Source organism: Pinus tabuliformis, chromosome 3_1, assembly GCF_031772625.1.
Source record: "Pinus tabuliformis cultivar Carrire ecotype Pingquan chromosome 3_1, CPIR1, whole genome shotgun sequence".
Taxonomy (NCBI): Eukaryota; Viridiplantae; Streptophyta; class Pinopsida; order Pinales; family Pinaceae; genus Pinus; species Pinus tabuliformis.
In genome coordinates this window covers 564987910-565003540 of record NC_142301.1, presented here as the reverse complement: position 1 = coordinate 565003540, position 15631 = coordinate 564987910, and positions in this window count along the sequence as shown.

Genomic DNA, 15631 nt, shown 5'->3' with positions numbered 1-15631 from the left:
AGACATCTAGAAAAAATTACTAGCTTCCTATGAGGAGGAGCTGATAACCATCAAGGAGCACTAGAAGCTAGTTAAATATTTGAAGGACAAGTGGGTTGAGACAATAAAGGTTTATAAGATGAGATGGGAAGTAGAGGAAGAGGTGAGGAAGAAGGTGGAGAAACTGGAGCATACAACCAACAAATTAGAAATAAAAAAGATTCAGTTGGGAATACTAGTGGAGGATATCAATCTACATAGAGTGTACTCACACAGAAAAAACATCCTTTATGAGTTATATTAGCATGATGTCCTGTTATTCTAGGACAAATTCTAGAAACCCAATAATTTTTTTAGGAATACTCAACTTATTCCTTTTGTTTCCCTTTTTACCAATCAATTTGACTAGGATGAATTTCAAAAAGTTGTATATTTTTTTTTTGACAATAGTCTATGGATAAGGGGAGAACATTCCATACCTTTACAAGTCATATAAAATCATAAGAGATAGATTTATTCTCCCCCAAAGTTCGATTTTAAATTGAAGAGTATGCATGAGGCAAATACATATTTCCTATATCAAATCATCATACTTAGATAAATTTCCAATGAAAGATTCAAAGTAATATGGAAAGAGGCTAGGGCGGTATAAAGTGAAGATACCCATTCATTCCTAGAAATTTAGATATTACCTTAGAGAGAGTGCAGAACTATGTAAGGTGCATGTGAGAATGCAGGGACAATTGGATTGGAACATATTTCTAGTATCCCATGACATGGTTATTGGGAAAGAACTAAAATAACGAATATAATTGGCCAAGAGAAAGGAAGCCACCTATTGGAAAACCATATGAGAAAATGGAGGGTACGTCCTTCCAGATGAAGCAGGATAGGTAGGCTTCAACCTAAGCAACCTCCATGGGATCCTTGTTCTCTCTAACTCTGACTAACCATTAGTTTCATAAGGGAAATGCAACAATTTTGGCTTAGGGAAGATGAAAGTTGTCTATATTGACACATTTTCAACACCCACCTATAACCTTTTTTATGTCATTCTTCTACCTTCCATGTATTCCTTGTACCTTTTTCATCCATTATCTCCCAATTTTTTGTGTAGGTATGAATAATCTATTTTCACTTACTTCACACTTATTTTAATGCATCATATTCTAAAAAAAATCATCTCTCATACTAACATTGTCAGGCATGAGAAAAATTTGGTGATTGTAACTCCATGTTGCTACAACACCAGCTACAATCCCATAACTAGTGATTTTGGCTTACAAACTAGTGATGAACTCCTCAAACCATGAAAATGAAGTGTTACAACTACTCCATGCCATTGTTGAAACTCCTCTGTGTCACTACAACTCTGGCATGGTTTCTTGCAAAAGGGAATGCTTCAATTTTTCCATGACTAATGAAGTTACTTCAACTCAAAAATTCCTTAGACTTTGCATTGTTGCATCTCTCATTACTGCAACCCTAGCATACTACGCTAGCTCATTGGTCAACACTCCAAATGTATGCCCAACATGAGTTTCACATGATGGAAGGTAACAGAGGCATGTACATGACTAACTGAGAAGGGAAACTTAGTTTCCAATGATGCTCAACTAATTTGAGTCAACCTTTTCTCAATTCACACCAATTCCTAAATATACTATTGTAAAAAGACTCGCTTAAGTTGGTCATCACACCTTATACTTATTTTATATAGAAATAATATTGTGTAAATTCGCGGCTTCCTTTGAAGCCTAGGGATTTTAAAGAAAGGAAAAATTTATTATTAGTTGTTGTATAATTGATCTTTTCATTGTAATAGAAAAAGTCCTTTGCTACAATCACTCAATGTGACTCAATTTCATGATCATGTGATTGAATATTTCATAGTCCCTTGGTTATGGAGGTAAGTCCCACTCCTTAACTTGGTATTTCTAGGTAGCATTAGCAAGAAGTTAGTATTTGTAGTTCTATAAACTAGTTCATGTTGCTGCAATTCTATTATTTCCTTTTGCTATAATTATACTAATTTCCTTTTGATGAAGCTCTAATATTTTTCTGTTTTGAAGTCATGTTACTTATTGCTACAAAGTTAGGTTACATATTTAAATCATTAATTCCAATATTAACGATTGGATAATAGATTTGCATGTTTCAAAAAATTATGGATGTTGTCGCAACTCCCCTCTAGCTTACTTTTACATTGTTTTCAGTAATAGTTTATTATTGAGATCCATGTGATGGTTGCATTTTTTGTGGTTTTTTCTTTTCATTAATTACATCATATGCACATTTCATTGCATATTTTTTACATAGATAAAGAATATGAGGATACTTGAACATGCCACTATTGTAAGTTGGTGTGTTTATTTTTCTGCAAGTGTGTCTACATTCATGAATTGTCACTTACTTTCCTTCAATTGTGATTTATTTCATGTAAAGTGTGGTGTGTTTAATCAAGATCAGTGACTAGTAAAAGAACATTTAATTTTTTTGTGACAATCATCATATTACTGCAACTTCAAGACACATAATAGATTACACTAGCATATATTGTGCATCATAGTTACAAGTTTTGAAGAAACCTAAAACTGATAACTTAAATGTGCAACTAATCAATTTGTCACTAAGATAATTAGAAGTGATTGAAAAATACCTTCAATATGTAGGGTAGTTAATAACTACCCCATGAAATAATTTAGAATGGTAGCATTTAGGCCTTCCTTCCTACATGAAGACCACTTCTAGAACATACTCCCTTGCATTTGTTTCAAGTTTAAAGGTCTGTTCCAAGTTCAATAATTCCATAACTAGTGCTCACTTGATGTTCTTATTTAACTCCTCAAAGGCCCACTGCTAAGGATTCCCCATTGGAAACTCTTTCCACACATTGTTATGTAATGGAGTGGTGTTGTTACTACTAAAAATGAAACTATGAATTTCTTCAGGTACTTTGCTACCCCAATGGAAGTCGTGACCTCATAAATAATAGTAGGAACCAAACACTTTCATTATGGTTCCCATCTTGGTATGATTGATTTAAACTGTCCTCCACCTATCACATACCCTAGATACGCTAAAGTCTATTGTGAAAAATCACAATTCCTGATTTGATATCAGTTATAGTTTCATTATCTTCAACACCTACATGAAATACAATATTTGATCCTCCTTGGTAGCATTGTTTACCAGTATATCATTCAAATATAAAGTTACCAATGAATATATAAAAGAATTTAATATATCATTCAATAACACCATAAACATAATTGGTGGATTACATAGGTCAAATGGAATGATTAGCCACTCATTAAAATCTTACCTAGTTTTGAAGATGGCCTTTTATGTATCTTCTTCTTTGACCCGAACTTGGTGATATCATGAATTTAGGTCTAGTTTGGTGAAGTATTTGGCTTATTTCAACTAATATAGTAGATTGTCTATACAAATCCACCAAGTCCCATCCTTATTTTGCATAATGATGATGGGTGACCCACATGCCGAGGTACTTAGTTGAATGCCACATTTTTCTAGTAGTTGTTGCAATTGCTTCTTCACCTCACTTGCTTATATAATAGACTATCTAAACAACCCAATGCTTAGAAATGGGGAGTCAGGAAATAGTTGGATCTCTAGATCCACTTCCCTGTTCGATGGTAGTCCTTTAGGTTCATAGAACACATCTCTATATGCCTATAATAAATATTCCAAATGCTAATTCTATTTCTTAGTACACGAGTCCAAGGTTGACTTTTCTCTCACTAACTCATATAAAAAATAATTTTCTCTTAAAAATAGTAAAACACACTTTTTTCTCGAACTAATAAAATTCTTGGCTTAGATGGTACATACCAGCAAAAATATGGCCCATTGATGGTGAAGGATTTTCCATCCTTGATGAGGTGGTACCAGTTGGCTCTCTGTATGAAGATTGCATCTCACATGTACATATAGGGACTTCTAAACAAAACTATACATACATCAAGGGGAACTACATCTAATTCTAGTTCATCAATAAAATCAATATTATCCATGGACTACAACTTTTGATAGGGACCTAGACATGCCATGGAAATCACTTGCCTCTAAATTTCCATAAATCGTGATTTAGGTCCAAAAAAATTTAAGACATAAAATAAAAAGCATGAAGAAGATGGAGAATCACTGAGATAGTGGAAGATGTGGGTGGCCACTATTATCTACTTGGATCATATTTGATGGCTGTAAATTGAGTATATAGTGAATGAATGGTATTCCCATTTATGCAGTTAATAATAATAGATTATAAGTGTATTATATTCATAGAAAAATTACTATGCTAGTAATAGATAGGCAATGTGAGATACATCTCCATGTTTAGTCAAATACATCCTATAATCATTGACTTCTAAGTTTATACATCTTTTGAAAAAATCATGGAAAAAAAAGTAGAGTGGAGCAGTAATATTCTTTAGTTGGGTTGTTATGGGGATGTTACAAAACTTATTATTAGATATAATTCATGTCTCAATATAGCCATCCTTAGATATAGTAGAGAAGGAAATGTTATGTTAATAATAAGAAAAATATCTCAAAATAGAATAGTAAAATATCATATTGACTTATCCCCTCCCAATCTTAAAAATGGTTTCTTCAAATTTCTTTGAAGAAAACTCTCTCCCTTCTTCTAATATGAATCATCTTCAACTCCAAGAAAATTAAGAGATAATGATAGAAAATCCTACACGTGAAATATATATCTATATCTATATATATATATATATATATATATATATATATATATATATATATATATATAGATATAGATATAGATATATATAGATATATAATTATAATTGAGAAGAATTTTAGTATATGATTTTCTAATTATTACAGAGCATTTGAAAGCTGGAATTATGAAACAATTGAGGATAGGAGCTAAATCTACTATAGTTTTAATGAAAGAGTAATATTGTTGGAAAATTTTATTATTATTCTCTAGGAAAAAATATTTTATAAGTTCAATTAAGTTAGAATCATTTAGATACAAACATTTGGTGTGAAGGGTGGAGTTCAACGCATTCTTTTGGGTTGGTTGATTATCAAATAGTTTCATGGAACACTTGTCCAAACATTCTAAAGAAAAAATTGATTAGATTAAAGGAGGATATGGATACTATTTGATGGGCATAAAATAAGAATGGAAAACAATAAACCACTTTTTATTACTTATAAATATATCTTTGCTTAAGATATCCAAGATCCATCTAGTCATGGAGTCAGTTCTATAAATTAAAAGATAAAAAAAACTAGAATTCTTCTATTACTCACCTTAAAAATTTAGCCTTTGACACTAGAGGAATCATAAAGGAGAAGCAGACATGGCCTAGGAACTTGCATTTTACATGAAGCAGAGGCATAAAGTATAATTCATTTAGTTATTCTATCCACATATGGAACAAATTTGGGAGGACGTTGAAAGCTTTTTTGGAGTGCTAATTGTGTGGGTTAGTGAGTCAATCAAGTAATGCTTTATAAGATGGATTAATAAAAGGTAATTAAAGTTATACAAATATACTTGTTTTCTAGTCATATGGGATACTTGGCCAGTGAGAACCTCCTAAATATTTGATGAAAATTTCATTTTATCCTTACAGTTTTTTGCTCAAGTGAGATATATGATTCAATTTTGTAAAATTATTCTTAATTAAGGAGTTTTAAGATAGTGGGCCTGAATTGCAAATTGAAAAGTATACAACTTGGGTTTATCAATTATTGAGCTAGGAAATGTCCTCTAGAGTTTAAGAAAGCTAGAAGAATTATTTACCTTTATTCATATGAAAATAGAAGAATTATTTACATTTGTGACATTGATTGTGCTAAATTCCAAAGAAACTATGGGGATTGGCCACAAGAATTATACAAATTTCACATTGACACTTACATTATAATGTGTAAGGAGAAAAATATAATTGGAATTCATATTTTTGAGACTCCTCTAGTGAAAAATTGGATGTAATGATTCTCTCAAGTTCACAACATTATTCCTAGGTCAATTTTAGATTATCTAAAAGAAATTGAAGAGAGAGAGAGAGAGAGAGAGAGAGAGAGAGAGAGAGAGAGAGAGAGAGAGAGAGAGAGAGGATGTACTCCTATTATGAGAGAGAGAGAGAGAGAGAGAGAGAGAGAGAGAGAGAGAGAGAGAGAGAGAGAGAGAGAGAGAGAGAGAGAGAGAGAGAGAGAGAGAGAGAGAGTAAATTGAACTTATATCTCATTGGAAAAAATTCATTATAGATCTTGTTGATCAATCCACTAAATATACTAGAAATCCATGATAAATCCAGAGAGCTAAACGCTCAATCCAATGCATCTTGACATAATTATGCTAATTGATTCCTAACTAAGAACAAACAGGACCAAAAGAGACTAAGTCCACAAGAACTTCTTAAACCTACTCAAAAAGTTACAATGCATAAATAAATAATAGAGACCATCAACTTCCTCAAGAGGAAATGGAGTATACCAGCCCCAATAAACTAGTAAGACATGCTTTCACCATCAAAACTAGAAGCCGATTTAGAATATACAAAAACAAAATATTCTTCCCTACAACTTCGAATCACCAAAAATCAGTTGTCACAAAAGAAAAAAGGTTTTCCAGTCAATACCAAAAACCATTGAAAGGATTCGAGAAAAGCAGCTCCACACCAATAAGAAATTATCAGAATTTAATTTCCATAAAAGAAAATATCTAACTCCAACAAGACCAGAAAACAAAAAGAAAATGTGTCATCACCATCATGGAAAAACCAACAATAGGTAAAAGTAAAGAGCAAGAGGAATATGTAACATCACCATATGAGTATAAAGTAGCTTTGTCCCGGTTACAAAGAATAAGACATGAGGTGCCAAAAAAATGTGAAAACAACATATTGAAAACACACCTTATACACATCCATTCCACTGCCATTGCAAAATATAGAAGGGAATGAGATCCAAAATATTCAATTAGAGTGACCACCAAAAACACCTTGACCTAGACCCTCTTAAATGCACAATCCCAAAACAGTACCATGTACACCACTGTCCAACTAAAAGATGAGAATATAAATAACTCTCACTAATATTATGCCGCATATCAGCTAAGAGGATTTCTTCAACCAAATGCACCTAGAATGAAATGTGAAGAGGATACAAATAAGAGTCTAGGGAGCCAAAAATCCATTCCTTATCAATCTCATTGAAGATACTCCAAAATTGTTTCCAAAAACATAGAAATTCTTCATCTCTAATCATGGTTGGAAGACGAGATTGTAGGAATTTCCTAAGCACTAGATCCCAAGGGGTCCATGAGGTCAATAGGGGAAGAGTACCTCACAAGAAAATGCTCTATAGAGGCCAAATGAGAGTCCAATCTATCTAGACAAAACTGGTAATTTTAGAGCATGTGTTTGATATCCTCCAAATATGAGAATACATTGTAGTTTATTACCTGCCTATACTTAAAGAAAATTTGCAATAGATTTGAAACTTGAATATTTAAAGAAAGAGTATTTAGAATATGAATCATCCTATTTTTGGACTTTCTAGGGTAGTAAATGCCTTTCAATTTCAAATCAGCACCCACCAGATCTGAATTAGAATGCTATAAATGATTTTATTCGTATTGAGTATCCAAAAGTTAAATTTATTTCCTCACCTCATGAGGAAAAACATTGAGAAAGAAGCCATAGAATCATATGTAAAAGGATGTGATCTCTTTACCCCCAAATAATAATTGATTCCTCCATCCCACTTACTATTGATCATTTTCCTAGTAGGCATCAGAACTATGCAAAGATAACACTTGGGGAAAATGTTGAAGGGTTGATGACATAAAATATAGCAATAAGAAAGGCTCAACATATGACCCAAAACACTAGACCTATGAGCAACTATATCATCACTAAATGTATAAACTAAAAGTTCCAAATTCACCAAGTAAACGAGCTCCTAAGAGACAATAACCATGACCCAAATGACTTGAAAAATACCCTAAAATAGAGAAGGGTGTACCTTTATAATGAATTTATTTGAAAATAAAATATACAACACCAACAAGATAGTTCCATGAATTAACAACTAACTCGGAAAGAAACAAACGAAATTCCAAAAGAAAAACTAATAGCTAATTTGAGAAGCAAACACTCTGTATCTCAAAAACTGACTGGAATTAAAGTTGAAAGGCACCCAATGACCAATATAGAGCCTCAAAGGACTATATAATTAACCTAAGGATAGATATAAGATAAATATGAACAACCCAACTAAAAATAATATACTAAAGACATAATTGAAATAATATAAAAGAAACAAGTTAGAGCTTGCTCACCAACACACTAATAGACTTGTGATTGCTCCCCTGAATATAAATATCATCTCTTGTCATCTACAACAACAAAACATCAAAACAAGAAGGAAAAAAAGTGCAAAGCAATGGATAAATAACAATTGAAGTTGATAGAGGGCCTTCCCTCACCAACATTCACACTAACTACCCCACACATTGAAAATCACTAAGAATAAAATATTAAGACACTACCACCCATCACCTTGCATGTGTACTCTAGTTGACAAAACAAAATATGCCTGAGCTCCTCAGTGGAGCTGGTACCTTGGGAGGAGGAGGCCATGACCTCTAATGAGTCCACGAAATCAAGAGTGTCACCCCCATCAGGGGCCATCCCATATTTACCCAACAACCTCTGAAGAGTCTCAATTTCTTGCATCTAAAAAGAGAGAGCCTATCACTCGTCCAACTCAAGTTCATGAGATTAACACTCCCAAACTTGCAATGAAATTGGAAACCATATTACCCAATATTTTGGAGTGAAGAACTATGACATAGTACACAGTGCTAAGTAACCTATTTATTCTTTCAACTAAACACTCTAACCCCCATATTTTCTCTATTTTACCTGGGGGTTGACCATTTAAAAGTAATTGGACATACTAAATTTCAAGTGGAGAGTCCCCTTCAACATGTAACAAATGATATCCCTCATGATTAGCTATTTGGAGAACCTTTTTGTAATGCCATAAACTTAGCCATGTGATTTCTATTCAAACCAAAACTCTATTCAAAAACTCTAAAAGTGGAAGATAGACAATTCCTAAATACAAATACAAAACCAATAATTCCAGGATTTCTCTTGAAATCCTCATCAAAATTTGATTTAATAAAGCCTCTAAAAGGAGGAGAGCATGGAAGAATTGATATAGAGCATAGATTCAAATATGATTTCTATTGGGGGTCACTCATCTTTTGGTCCAATTCAAGCTTCTTCAAAACCAATGCCTTTACACTATGTACCTTCCAATCATCCATCAACCAAAAGACTCCTAATAAGGTTTCATAAATTTTATGAATGATCACCTCCTTGAGTGCCTTGTCCATCCTTGATTTATCCTTAAATATTTTTGTGTGTCTTTCCTTCCACAAATTCAATAGGATAAAATCACTCGTGAAGACCCAATCCCTTTGAACTATAGGATTTTTAAATGAAAAATAATTCTGTTAAGCTACTAAAGACATGATCTCCAAAAAATAATAGAAGGGACTATACCTTCTCTACAAATTGACGAGAGTTAAATAAATATTCCATTGTCTTTTCTACCATGTTATAAAGAAGGAAAATGGAAGGGCATTTAATACCCTTCCTTCTGAACGAGTTCCAGGTGATTACTCCACACCTCCTTAATAAACATAAGAAGAGAAATACCTTGGGATAGTGAATACCAGAGAAGATATGTCACCATATTAATTCTTACTCCAAATCTAGAAATCCAGGAAGAAGGTAATATGCCTCCTTTAGCGTAAACATTCCAAGAGGTTGAAAACCCCATCGTAATGTATCTGGATGATCTGATAGTCTAATATTCCTTTCCATTAATTCCTGATTCAAAATTTCACATGGTAGTTCCAAGGGTGATGATGACCAATCATCTTTGAATTTCCACCTTTGCCAAAGCATTGAGTCATGTCCGACCAGCCAATAATCCTTAATCCTCACAACTCCTAGTGCCAACATAAACATATTAAAAATCTGGATGCATTCCCTATCAGAAAAAACATGAAAGTTGCTTCCAAGAATAATCCCAAAATAAAACAAAATTCCCTTTTTATCCTCCCAAATTTAATATTTTTCCACAACACCATGATTTTGTTGAGTCCACATCCATAGAACTAAATGTGAAATGTTCATATTATATTTGAGTCTCTCTTCCAGTGACCAAAGAGGGCCATATTTCCTCAACTAGGGTTATGCAGGCCTAATCTTCTATCTAACTTAGGAAAATAGAAGGTCTCCCATGCCACTAGTTTCCACCTCTTCACTTTGTTTGACCCTCGCCACAAAAAAGCATCTCTACTTGGAAATGAAACCTTTCCAAATATATTTTGGTGTTGGCATAACAAACATACGATACAATGGAATGGATTGTAGAACTGATTTAGGTTGAATGATAGATGTATCATACATTTTGAGATCATCATATGACCAGTAAAAAACACCCTTATATTGAAGTATTAATGTTTTTATAAATTTCAAGGCTCAATATGTTGAGAAATCTAGGGGCAGTTAGATTAGATGATTTGTTTTAATTTGATAACTACTTGTGTTGTATTTGTACTTAAATCAACTAAATTATTCTTTCACTTGATTATTATCAGTGTTCTCTATCATCAAACAACTACTAAACAATGAAGATCAAGGAGATAAGAAGACACAAAATGTAGGTTGTCAATCAGGGCCGAAACCTCTTCTCTTGAGCAGAAAACACATAAGAATTATTCTCTTCTTATAGAACATTTAGATGATGTATTAAAAAACCTACGGCCCTTGAAAAAGACCCCTCCATGACCAAGTCAATCGTTCCTCCTTGATGAGATTTCCTTCTAGTAACTTCTTTAGAAACTTTGATGCCAACAACTTATCCAAAAAAAAAATTACCCTAGAAACTTCTCCAACAACTGCGACTCCAACAAATTTTCCAGCAACTTGGACCCCACCAGTTTGTTTTGCAACTTCGACCCTAAAAGTTTCTTTTGCATCTTCGACTAGTGTAGATACCCTAGCTTTTTCACGTGTGATGATTTTTTCTTTCTCCTTTTCTTGGGGTTTGTTAGTGTGAAAATTTCGGAAGGTGTATCAATAACACTTCACTTAAGTCACTAGGTGACAAGTAACCCTAACAACAAGCTCATGGTTTTTTTCATCTTAGATCTAAGACATAAATAGAAAATATGCAGTAAAATAAGATATAATCCAAAATAGAAAGAAACAATATAAAGAATCCAGTATAATAACCCAATTGGAAAGACAATTTTAAATGAATTAATATTTTATTGATAACACCTAGTGAAGGAGATCTACAAATTGGTCTATAAGTCCCCCTCCATGGGATGGGTCCTTTGATATCCTTGACACTTTAGAAAATTGATTTTCTCTCTTAATGTGAAAAAACCAAAAAAAAAGTGCAGAACTCAAAATGGGAGCTCAAGAAAAATGAGGATAATGTTAACGATGATAATGAACATGGTGAAGAATGAATGAAAAACCTACCTTTATATAGAAAAGTATGGAGTTAATCTCGAAAATGGAGAATAATAAAATATTATTAACCAAATTTAGATCTAACTACTTGGACTACTTTATTATATTTATTGGAGAGGGAAAATTAATTTAAAATGGTTAAATATCTTTATTGAGAAATAATTAACAAATAAAATGATTTATTAATTATTTCATGAGGAACAAGAAAGGTGTGAAATCAAAAAAATTATTAAATAGTAATTTAAGAATTATTATAATGATAAGAATAAGGAAATTCAAATAAATAATGATTTATTTAAATATTCCTAAGGGATTTAGTCAAATGTGACAAGGAATAATTATTAAATAATATTTAATAATCATTCCTAGAAAAAATGAAATAAATAATGATTTATCTAAGTATTCTCAACGAGTTTTATGCTTTAAATAAGAAAATAATTTAATAAAAGTGGTTTAGTAAATTATTTTCCATAGTAAAATTGATTTTACTATGGTAAAATTAAATCTACATGGTGTATTTCGATCCACCTAGTTAGAAATGTTTAGGTGATCATTTTTTAGTGATAACAGGGATCCTCTTCTTCCTTAGTAATTCATATTACAAAATTATCTTTTATATACCTAATCTTGGCCTTTCAATGTGACTAAAATTTTGGTCTAAGTGCAGCAAGATGATTCCCTAGATCTCGTACATGTGAAGAGATATAGCCCAAAACAGATTCAAAATTTTGTTTTTATTCTTCTAGCTTCTTTTCCTCTATTGATCCCTTCTTTTGGTCTTCTTCCTTCGCATGATCGAACTTCCTGAGAGATGGATGGATTTCCCTCAACTGAGGTCGATGTCTCTTATATATAGGCTTCTTAGAGGTCGAATTGTTGTCTATGAGGCTAACATGATCCTTCTTGTAGGTCGAATTTTCGACAAGGACCTGGAGGGTCTTTATGACACTTTTGACTTTAGAAATTTCTTGTTGAAAAGGTACATGCTCAAAGGGGCCTTACATGTATGAAAATGACTCTTTTTACTTCATAATTCTATGAAAAACCTAGAAGCACTCAATGGGTGCTTGAACTACAAATAAATTTATCTTGAGCATGAAACTTGTGCATCAAGAAAGACAATAATAAATTTATTTTCTCTTTAATATCATATATATATATATATATATATATATATATATATATATATATATATATATATATATAATCATGATTACAATAGACATTATGAAGACTGAACCTAGTTACACATTTCAACACTTACTCTTAACTAAGGAGGTATTCATAATCCATACTAAATAATTCTCATAAGAAGAGTCGGATTGGTAAACCATCCCATAAGTGATTTTCTCAGCTTACACTAGTGCATCTCATCATACCAGACAACATTTTCACATAGCAAGGCCTTAACTAGCAACTCTATCTCTGGAGGAGATCAGAGTACAATGTTGGCAAGACAATAACTGATAGACACCATCATCATTGTCTCTTAAGGCACATAACCCTTTTGGATGTTCGCAAGGTATGTCCTCTTATGAACATTATTATCTTGGAATAACACATCCTCAAGGAATTTCCTCTTCGACTACTCTTTCATATTGGATGCCCTACCACATCCTAAATAAATATCGGAATCAATCTCATATTATTACCCAATCCTCCATTGCTTCTTCATAACATGAAGACAAGAATGATATGTCTATCTCTCCCTCTCAACTAGGGAGGATATACTCATTCCTATATAAATGAATATACCCAAGTTCCTTCTTACCTAGGAACTTTACCAAGCTCCCTCTTAACTAGGGACTTGTTTCCAACATTAGCCATCATCTCTTTGGTGGAGATCACAGTACTATTAGCCAATAGTAGGGATCCTCATTTCTATGTCATGAACGCCAACTTCTTCATCATGAAGCCCGCATCTTCTATATACATCTTTGTAGGGCATTGACCATCTTCTCCATTACTTTCCTTAAATGAACCATAGTTTTGATCAATAGTCATGCCATCCTTCTCTTCATCAGAGAGTGATCTTCTAGTTCACATCTCTTTATCCTTCATATAGAAACCTTTTACAACTCATGTTTCTGTTAGGATCTTCCATCCAATCTCATGAGTACTATTTGTAGGTGGCATCTATGAATCTCGTTAGGTGGCCCTATTTCAAACCAACCAGATGATTTAAAAAATCAAAAGGAATAATAACTCAAAGTTACCTTTTTATGATGGCCTTTCGTCATGATATCATCTTCTAAAATAAACATCCTACACATGTATGAATCCATATCTAAAACATACATTACCAAGGTTCTTCTTTTTACTAACTCAAACATGAGGGTCTATTTTGGTATTCAACAACCCCCCATTTATTAATGATAGTAGTTAATATTACATTAATAAATGGGGACCCTTCAAAAAATCTATCCAAAAAACAAAACTTAGCATCTAGGCATTTCTTTTATTTTTTGGAATAAAGCAAAGATAACAATCAAAACCCCCCTTTTTAGAAAACTACTAAATACTTACCTTCTCACATATAGCATGATTAAAACCCACCAAAATACCTTTCTAAACCTCCAAAATCAGGAAAAATGATTAAGTAAGGACTCTATGCTCAAAACTATCATAAATCTGACATAAACTAAGTCCTTAAGCTTTTTAGGCTTAAGTCTCGCATCACATATCACCATTCATAAAGGGCCCGCTTTAAAAAGGTCATTGCGAAACATGCGAGATGTGAAACTGTGATGGCGTTGTAACCTTTATCGCATCGCATTTCGGGCATTCAAATGAACACCGTGTACTTACCACCAACTGATATTGCGAAATGCGATTAAGACCTGGACCCACTCCTTAAATATCATAAGAAAATGTTTTAGGTCTGCCACTCAATAAAAAGGGTTTTTTACATAAGATAAACCTAGCACAGATACATTTTGAAACAAATAATGAGCGGCTCGCATCTCTCATCTCGTAGAAACATAGTAGGAGGTAAGAAAGGAAAAAGGCATATTGCGATATTGCAATCTGCAATATTGCTTCCCAAATCACACAAATTCTATCATCGCAGTTCAAAGGCTCGTCACCCTGAAAGCTTTCTTCCTGTTTTACCATGAAAACATTTATGAGCATTAAAGCTAAGAGATAATGAATCATTAGTGGGCATTTAGTAAGAGATAACTGCATTTATGTGTGAAAAGAAATTTAGCGTGATATGACATCTTCTTACGTGCGTTCAAATAAAACTCCTTTTATCGCCTTTACAAGCTATCTGCATTATTTCGTTTTACGTTCATCTTTGTGTATCTGATAGTTGTTGTTCTTCACTTTCAGGAAAAATCCGTAGAGAAAAGCATTGAGAAAAATGGTGAAGAAAGGCAAGGCAGTCACCTCTGAGAAGTCAGAAATGACTCCTCTGTTTACGGATACTACATGCAACAGAGAGGGAGGAACCTCTACATGGGAGGCTATGTATAATATACTAGAGGTAGAGCAACCGAGGATTATGGAAACAAAAATTACAGTTGATGGACATGATTCCTTAGATGCTTCCATGTTAGAGATGGCATGCTCATTTTTGCATCACATACCCATGTGGCCGAAGATAATCCCTTATACCGACATGGTTAAATGGTTTATTGATGAAGCCGGCATCTCAGATAGAGAATTCAAGACAAGAAGCGAAGAGGTTATGGGATCTTTTACCCCAGACAACCTACGTCTTACGTACCACCTTCGAGAGCCACAAGTCATCTACAACAAGAAGTTCATGGAGAAGTTTTCCAAAGAGAATGACAACCCAATAGACTGTACTTGGACCTGGTCGAATAATGAGGAACAAAATCAAGAAATACAAAAATAGTATGTACACTACTTCATCTATTTGTCCCCCTCATAGTTTTGCAGTGGCCATGTTATGTATACTATTTGGCAGACTCGATAGTACTAATTTCTCCCCATAGTGGTTTCCATTAATAGATGCAAATATTAACACAACTGTAATGAATTGGGCACAAATTTTGTCTGACAGTGTAACAAAAACAAGTATCGAGTATAGAAGGAAAAGAAGTGTTGCT